General features: G+C 55.4%; 2 long non-coding RNA genes across 2 annotated transcripts in view; one reads left to right on the top strand and one right to left on the bottom strand.

The window, feature by feature from the left end:
- The window catches only part of LOC141999978 (uncharacterized), a 695,529-nt gene that overhangs the window by 467,166 nt on the left and 220,049 nt on the right, over positions 1–8,314 (top strand). The window lies entirely within an intron of this gene.
- The window catches only part of LOC141999981 (uncharacterized), a 343,849-nt gene that overhangs the window by 202,290 nt on the left and 133,245 nt on the right, over positions 1–8,314 (bottom strand). The window lies entirely within an intron of this gene.

Below are 8,314 nucleotides of genomic sequence, written 5' to 3'. Positions count from 1 at the left end.
GCCCGGCCCCCCCTAGTGTCACTGGTGGACGGGCCCAGCCCCCCCTAGTGTCACTAGTGGACGGGCCCGGCCCCCCCAGTGTCACTGGTGGATGGGCCTGGCCCCCCTTGTGTCACTGGTGGACGGGCCCGGCCCCCCCTTGTGTCACTGGTGGACGGGCCGGGCCCCCCCTTGTGTCACTGGTGGACGGGCCCAGCCCCCCCTAGTGTCACTAGTGGACGGGCCCGACCCCCCCAGTGTCACTGGTGGACAGGCCCGGCCCCCCTTGTGTCACTGGTGGACGGGCCCGGCCCCCCCTTGTGTCACTGGTGGACGGGCCCGGCCCCCCCAGTGTCACTAGTGGATGGGCCCGGCCTCCCCAGTGTCACTGGTGGACGGGCCCGGCCCCCCCTTGTGTCACTGATGGACGGGCCCGGCCCCCCCAGTGTCACTGGTGGACGGGCCCAGCCCCCCCTAGTGTCACTGATGGACGGGCCCGGCCCCCCCAGCGTCACTGGTGGACGGGCCCGGCCCCCCCAGTGTCACTGGTGGACGGGCCCGGCCCCCCCTTGTGTCACTGATGGACGGGCCCAGCCCCCCCCCCGTGACTGATTTCGGTATAAAGCAGCTGGGGTGCTGGCGGTCAATGTCTGCAAGGCTGAAGACGGCCGGACGCCGCAGCCCCCCACTTCTGGCGCTGCGGGGGCTGGGCCTGGGCACCAAGGGGCAGACGCCCGGTGACAGGGCCACGCAGGTCCCCACTGAGCCCCCACCTGGTCACGTGGGGCGCAGAGGGAGGCGGGGGCCTCGGGCAGGGTTAAGGCGAGGACGGGGTTGGGGTCGTGGGGCCTCAGCCCGCTCCAGTTGGGGCCCCCCACTGAGCTGCAAGTCCCCCCTCCAACCAGCCCCCCCCATCAGCCAGGCCCCTCACCCCCCCCCCAGCCAGGCCCCCCCCCCAGCTCCCCCAGCCAGGCCCCTCGCCCCCCCCCAGCTCCCCCCCAGCCAGGCCCCTTGCCCCCCCCCAACCCCCCCAGCCAGGCCCCGTGCCGTCCCCAGGAACAGGAGCAGGTCGAATGGAGCAAGCGGCCGCTGCCCGTCTCGCCCCGTCGGGAATGGCGTCCTTCAGCGCCGCGGGGGCGGGAGGCCGGAGGGAACGGACTGTGCCCTGCTCAGCCCGTCCGGCCCTTCCTGCACGGAGCGGCGGGAAAACACGGTACAGCCCCAGCGGGGTGGGAACAGTCTGAGGTAAAATTGTCCTGGGAGCTGCCAACGGCGGGAAAAACCGGTTGGATCCAGTTATGACGGGGCCATGATCACCGTAAACAACAAGATGGCGGTCACAAGATGGCCGTTCAGACGCCATCTTGGATTGCTGCTCTGTCTTCACAGACCCCATATTGAATTTAATATACACATATTTTAACAGACTATAATCCTGTAACAAAACACACCCAACAGTACACAGAGCAGTATAAACAAGTCATTGTCTGTATGACATTTTAGTTAGTCCTGACTTCGCTAATGCTCTTTGTGTAGCCTGTCGGTGTACCCCCGGGAAGACCTCTGCGTACCCCCAGGGGCACCCGTAACCCGGGTTGAGAACCACTGGGTTAGAGAAACGTGTGTGTGTGTGTGTGTGTGTGGAGGAATCAGGACTCCTGGGGTCTATCTTGACTGCGAGCGGAGTGGAGTCTAATGGTTAGAGCAGAGAGCTGGCCGGTAGGAGTCCTGGGTTCTAGTCCAGGCGATGCAATTGATTCATTCTGTGACATGGTTCGTTCTGCCTTGTCCTCCTGTGACATGTGGCGCGCAGAGACCTGCCCCAGCCCTTCCCTTCCGGCTGGTGGTGCAGGAATTAATGGCCGTAGAGCCTGGGCGCTAAGATCCTGGAGCAAAGCGTCCTGGGGAAGGAATTTGTTCCCCAAGCTTGACTGGCTCCCTGCCCCATCCCTCCCTCCATCAGTCAGAACGAATCCCTCATGGCAGAGCTGTTGTCTGGTTACCCGCAGTGCAGACCCAATCTAGTGTGTCCTGGCTGCTGTTCAGCTCAGGTTAACAGCACGGTCTCTTTCTGGAAACTCCCCCAGAGCTTTCGAATGGAAGTGAGAGTCTTCTTCACATCCTGCTCTAAACTGTGAGTAGCTCTGTGGCTGTCCAACAGCTGCTGCATTCCTACCCCAGAGGTGGCACCATTTCAGTGCTGGGTGAGTGATCCCTGTGTAGTGTTGTTGAGTGCTGTTGCACATCAGCTATGCTCCATCCAGAGATGTCTGCATTTCAATGCCAGGTGAGTGATCCCTGTATTGTGTTGTGGGGGGAGGGATAGCTCAGTGGTTTGAGCATTGGCCTGCTAAACCTAGGGTTGTGAGTTCAATCCTTGCGCGGGGGCATTTAGGGATCTGGGGCAAAAATTGGGGATTGGCCCTGCTTTGAGCAGGGGGTTGGATTAGATGATCTCCTGAGGTCCCTTCCATCCCTGATGTTCTATGATACACTGCTGCGCTCCACCCCAGAGGTATCTACAATTCAGTGCTGGGCGAGCAATCCGTGTGTTGTTATGCAGCTACTACGCTCCACTCCAGAAGTGGCTGCAATTCAGTGCAGGGTGAATGCAAGTCCATGTCTCATTTTGCAAAGCATGGTTTCTCCAAGCAAGGGCACTGTCTGTCCCATGTCCCTGCTCAATAGACTCTGGATTCTTAGCATCAGCGGAGCTACATTTTGAGCAGTGGTGGAACCAGGAGGCAGCTGGGTCATTGGTGGTTCCACCGTCAGTTCTACCTATTGGCTTGAAAAGGCACCACACGTATACCTAATGGCTGCCGAGGGGGGCACTTGCCCCCCGGCCCGCTATTAGCTCTGCCACTGATTCTTTTAAAATGTTCATTGCGCTGCTTCCACCAGCCACTTTGATTTCGTTTTGTTTTACAGACCCAAGCAAAATGCAACCGGCAACCTGGCTAGAAGCAGATCCGTGTAATTGAACAGACTCATCCAATTACTGAGCCTTCCCAGAGCCAGGTGCTGCCCTCACGATATATCAAACCTAGAGGACCGGCTAGGCTCCCAGTAGATGCAGCCTAGAGCCAAACGCAGGCCAGGCAAGGTGGCTTCGCCCATGGAGTTCAGGTCCAGGGATTCAGTAGGGAGTAAATGGCCAGCACTGCATGCTTCAGGTTTTGGTGCCCACCCAGAGACGGCTGGGGGCTGATTTTCAATTCCACACTTGCGGCTGGCCCAGGCCAGCTGACTCCAGCTCCCAGGGCTCGGGCTAAGGGGCGGTTTAACTGCGGTGTAGCCTTTGGGGCTCAGGCTGGAGCTTCGACTCTAGGACGATGCGAGGTATGAGGTTCCCAGAGCTCGGGCTCCAGCCCAAGCCAGAACGTCTGCACCACAAATAAACAGCTGCTCAGCTCGAGCCCCGTGAGCCGGAGTCAGCTGGCCCGGGCCAGCCGTGGGCACGTAACTGCAGTGTAGACACACCCTAAGTGCCCACAAGCCCCCCTGGGAGCTGCGGGTATTTAGCACCTCTGAAATCTAGGCCCCAGGTGTCTCAACGTGGGCACCCAAAGTTAGGGCCCATTCAAAATCTTCTTGCCAGTGTCTTCCCACACCCCCCACTGCTCCTCGGAAGTTCCTGTTAACTGCTGGAAATGGCCCACCTTGATTATCACTACAAAAGGTTTTCTCCCCCCACTCTCCTGCTGGTAATAGCTCATCTTAAGTGATCACTCTCCTTACAGTGTGTGTGATAACACCCATTTTTTCATGTTCTGTGTGTATATAAATCTCCTCACTGTATTTGCCACTGAATGCATCCGATGAAGTGAGCTGTAGCTCACGAAAGCTTATGCTTAAATAAATTGGTTAGTCTCTAAGGATATGTCTACGCTACAAAATTAGGTCGAATTTATAGAAGTCGGTTTTGTAGAAAGCGTTTTTATACAGTTGATTGTGTGTGTCCCCACACAAATGCTCTAAGTGCACGTAGTCGGTGGAATGTGTCCACAGTACCGAGGCAACCGTCGACTTCCGGAGCATTGCACTGTGGGTGGCTATCCCACGGTTCCCGCAGTCTCCGCCGCCCATTTGAATTCTGGGTAGAAATCCCAGTGCCTGGTGGGGCTAAAACATTGTCGCGGGTGGTTCTGGGTACACATCGTCAGGCCCCCGTTCCCTCCCTCCCTCCGGGAAAGCAAGGGCAGACAATCGTTTTGCGCCTTTTTTCTTGAGTTACCTGTGCAGACGCCATACCACGGCAAGCATGGTGTCCAGGGTGCTCTTTTAACCGACCTCAATGACTTCCTCCACCGACACTGCCAGCAAGAAGGACACTGAAGACTTGAGACTCCAACTGAGGGGACTGGCCTGGACACACAACACGTCGCACTTCACACACAAAATGTCGAATGTCGCACCCACAACTCCTTGCACGTCACACCCACAGAACATATCGCACGTCGCGCACACAGCATGCCGCATGTCACACCAATGGGGTCACACACACAACACGATACAGAACCCGTCTCACACAGACACACACAATACGACACACACAACACAATATGTAACACACACAACATGACACACAACACGTCACAACACGTCACACAACACATCGCACGTCGTACGGACACACACAACATATTGCACGCTGCACGTCGCACAAACACTTTGCACATCGCACGTCTCACATCACACCTGCACACACAACACGTTGCACATTGCACGTCACACACACGATACGTCGAATGTCAGACACACAACATGTCGCACGTCGCACGTCACAAACAAAAACTTCCCATGTCGCACACAAAACGTGTTGCACTTTGGACATTGCACACACAACACATCGCACGTCGCACAAACAAACACACAACGTGTCACAAACACAAAACGTCACACACACACAACCAGGTCTCTCACACACGCACAACATGAAACTCAACACGTCACAGAGACAGACACAAACACACACAACATGACACACAACACATCACATACACACACCCACACACCACACGTCACATGACACTACAAACACAACAGCACACACATACAACACGTCACACACACAAACACCAACACAACACACAACACATCACACAGATAGACACAAACACATACAACATGACACACAACACGACACAGACACACAACACTCCACAAAGCATATCTCACACACACACACGTCACATGACACGACAAACTCAACATCACACACATACTCAACATGGCAAACAAGAAGACATGCATGTGAAGTGTGAGGTGCGACGTCTTCTGTTTGCGTGAGACGTGCAACGTGCAACGTGTTGTGTGTGCGATGTGCAATGTTTTGTGTGTTTGATGTGCGACGCAGGACGTATTTTTCTCCTGCTGCTAACAGCCCACCTTCATCGATTGGTCTCGTTAAGACTTGGTATGGCAACCCCCATTTTCTCGTCTTCTCTGTATCAATATAGCTCTATCTATATCTTCCTGCTGTATTTGCCCCTGCATGCATCTGATGAAGTGGGCTTTAGCCCATGAAAGCTTATGCTCAGATAAATTGGTTAGTCTCTAAGGTGCTACAAGTCCTCCTCATTCGCTTTTCCTGACTGATTGTGCTGGGGGCTCTGCCTGGCTCCAGCGCTCCGGTCCCTCAGCTACCAAGGCCCCCTGGGAACCCTGATCGATTCCAGCTTCAAGGAGTGCTGAGATCCATCTGTCTCTTTCTGTGCCTCTGTCTCTCTCTAGGAATAGCCTCCTGACCCTGCCTCCTGTGATCAGTTATAGTTTGCTAGCCCCCCACCCCACCTCCATGGGTATTTTTGGCTTCTCCATTCACTCTGCAGCAATGCTCCTTGTACCCAAGCTAAAGATCCCTGCAGCTCCAAAAATCCTCGGGGGTTTGCTAAGCAAGTGGGTTACTAGCAGAATGGTTGTGGGGTGAAGGTGGGGATAGGGAGGTGCTGAACCTGGGGGCAGAGGAGGGTGGCAGATTAAGGTGTTGCTCAGCCCAGCCCGCGGAGGCCAAGGACATATGAGGGGACCAGCTTTAAATTGCTGTTCGATCCAGCCAACTGAGTCCCGGGATACATCAGGGGTCAGCTTGTGAGTACTGATTACCCAGTCCTCTCTGGCATGCTATGTTCATGTGTGTGTGCCTGTGTGTCTGTTCATGTTCATCACATTTGGGGGCTGGAAGACCCCAGCCCTGGGGAACCGAGGTCCTGCAGGGTAGCTCCATTGGGAGGGAACTTGCAGAAGGAAGGAGTAGCGATCCATAGGAAAACACAAGTGACAAAAGCAGCACATTGACAGAATCTCCCCCCACCAGAAGAGTAATCCTAACAAATGGGCGTACCCCAAGGTAAAGGGCAATTCAGGTAACAGCTCATTTGGGGCTTGTTTGGAAGGGGGATGGACGTCATTCTTGCGACAAGGCACCTGCTATGGCCAAAAACAATTTAGCCCTGTGCGCCCTTCCAGACAAGTCTTATGTCCCAAATACTTTGGGTCTTCCGGGATAAGTCCCGAATAATCAAGGATCTTGACCAAAAAGGTCGTCACGTCTAAAAAGGAAGAAAGATTGTCGTTGTGTAGACCATGAAACAAGCCCGGCAACTTTTGGACACGTATCCCGACAGTCCACAGGGTGCACATCAAGGAATGTTCAAAGTGAGATGGGCGTTCTTTTTGGGGGGACTAACCCCCATTGCACTGACCAGCAGAAGGGGGAAGTGGGAGCCTGCAGCACCATCTAGTGGCCAAAGGAGAAATCGCCGGCTTCTGGACCTGTGTGCACGGTTGGTTCGGTTCACATGCAAAGCTGTGTCACGCCAGGTTGGGAAAACGGGGTTCTGCTGCACGACATCATCCTCTGGAATGACTCAACCCGATAGGACACCTCCTACGATACACTGCTACGAGTGACGCTCTCAAACAGGTCCCCACAGCTCCCCAGCCTCCCCCCACCGAGAGGCAGGTGTGAGAGGATTGTTCTCCCCAACTGACAGAGGGAGAAACGAAGGCTGAGAAAGGCGAAGGGCCTTGTCTTACATCATACAACCTGCCGGGATAGAGTTGGGAACAGGACCCGGGTGTCCTGACTTTCAAACGAACCATCAGTCTGGAGTTTCACACACTGAATGATCAGAATAAAGTCACCTGCAATGAGCTACAGACCAACAACCATTCACACTGATTCTTCAGCAAGTGTTTTAGAATCACGAGAACACCAGCAAGAACCAGGAATGGCTCAGAGACAGTCAATTCACCAAGCAGATGCTTGGTTCTGGCTTGTTTGCTGGGCCTTAAACGAGGACAACAAAGTCCTGAGTCTCCTCCCTGCCACGAGACCCCCTGCTCAGCCAATCAGCGTGGAGACTCTGGCGGTGGGCTGAGGGATGGCTCAGGTCACCGGTGAGGATCACTCTCAAAGCATGCTTCCTGTCCCATCTCTTTGGGAGGCCTCCCACCATGAGGGCTACAGAGCAGCCCCCTCCTTGCCAGTGGAGGGAGGGAAGCAGGAAAAGGGAAACCAAAAAAGACAAACCCCAAGGACTCGAAGGGACAAAGGCCTAGCTGGGGGAAAATTGTCCCACCTTAACCTCCTGTTTTCCGTGCCGAGAATTTGGTCAGCACTGGGCGGATCAGGCTGCCTCGGTACCAAACCACTCTGGGGCTCTTACCTTCTCCACAGGGACGTCTGTCTTCTCGCTCAATGAGCAGTGGGAAAGGAGAAAACTCCACAGAGGCTCCACCTCGCTCACATACGAGACCCTGAATTCTCTCTCAGTCCTCAAGGAGACACCTCAAGAAGGAGACTCCCTGCAGCAAAGCCCCGGGGGTCTCTGACATCCCCCTGCCCTGCAGCCTGTCCTCCCTGGCCGTTGTCGTGGACTCTCTGTGAGGTCACCGCCTCCCAACCTCCTTTCACCAATCAGCTGAGTGCTGCAAAAGGCCCTTGTGATGTCACTGCCACACCCACCCCTGCCCTGCAGGGCTCATGTCCTGCCCCGAGCCGGCTCCTGTGCGTGTTTGAGCTGCTCCCCCTGGGTCACCCCCACACTCTCAGTGGTCGTGCAAGGTTTCAAGCAGGCCACACGTGGAACCATCAGAGGATGCTCAATGTGCCGCACTCAGTTTTGCAGAGGTTTGGAGACTTGAAGGCCAGAAGAGACTGTTAGATCATCTCATCTGGCCCCCCTACACATCACAGGCCTCCTGTATGGCACAGTCGCAAGTTGTCATAAATATAAAGGGAAGGGTAAACTCCTTTAAAATCCCTCCTGGCCAGAGGAAAAATCCTCTCACCTGTTAAGGGTTAAGAAGCTAGGATAACCTCGCTTGC

The sequence above is a fragment of the Natator depressus genome, chromosome 16 (genome assembly GCF_965152275.1).
Source record: "Natator depressus isolate rNatDep1 chromosome 16, rNatDep2.hap1, whole genome shotgun sequence".
NCBI classification, from domain to species: domain Eukaryota; kingdom Metazoa; phylum Chordata; order Testudines; family Cheloniidae; genus Natator; species Natator depressus.
Note: the sequence above shows the minus strand (reverse complement) of the source record. Positions and strands in the feature narration are given on the sequence as shown.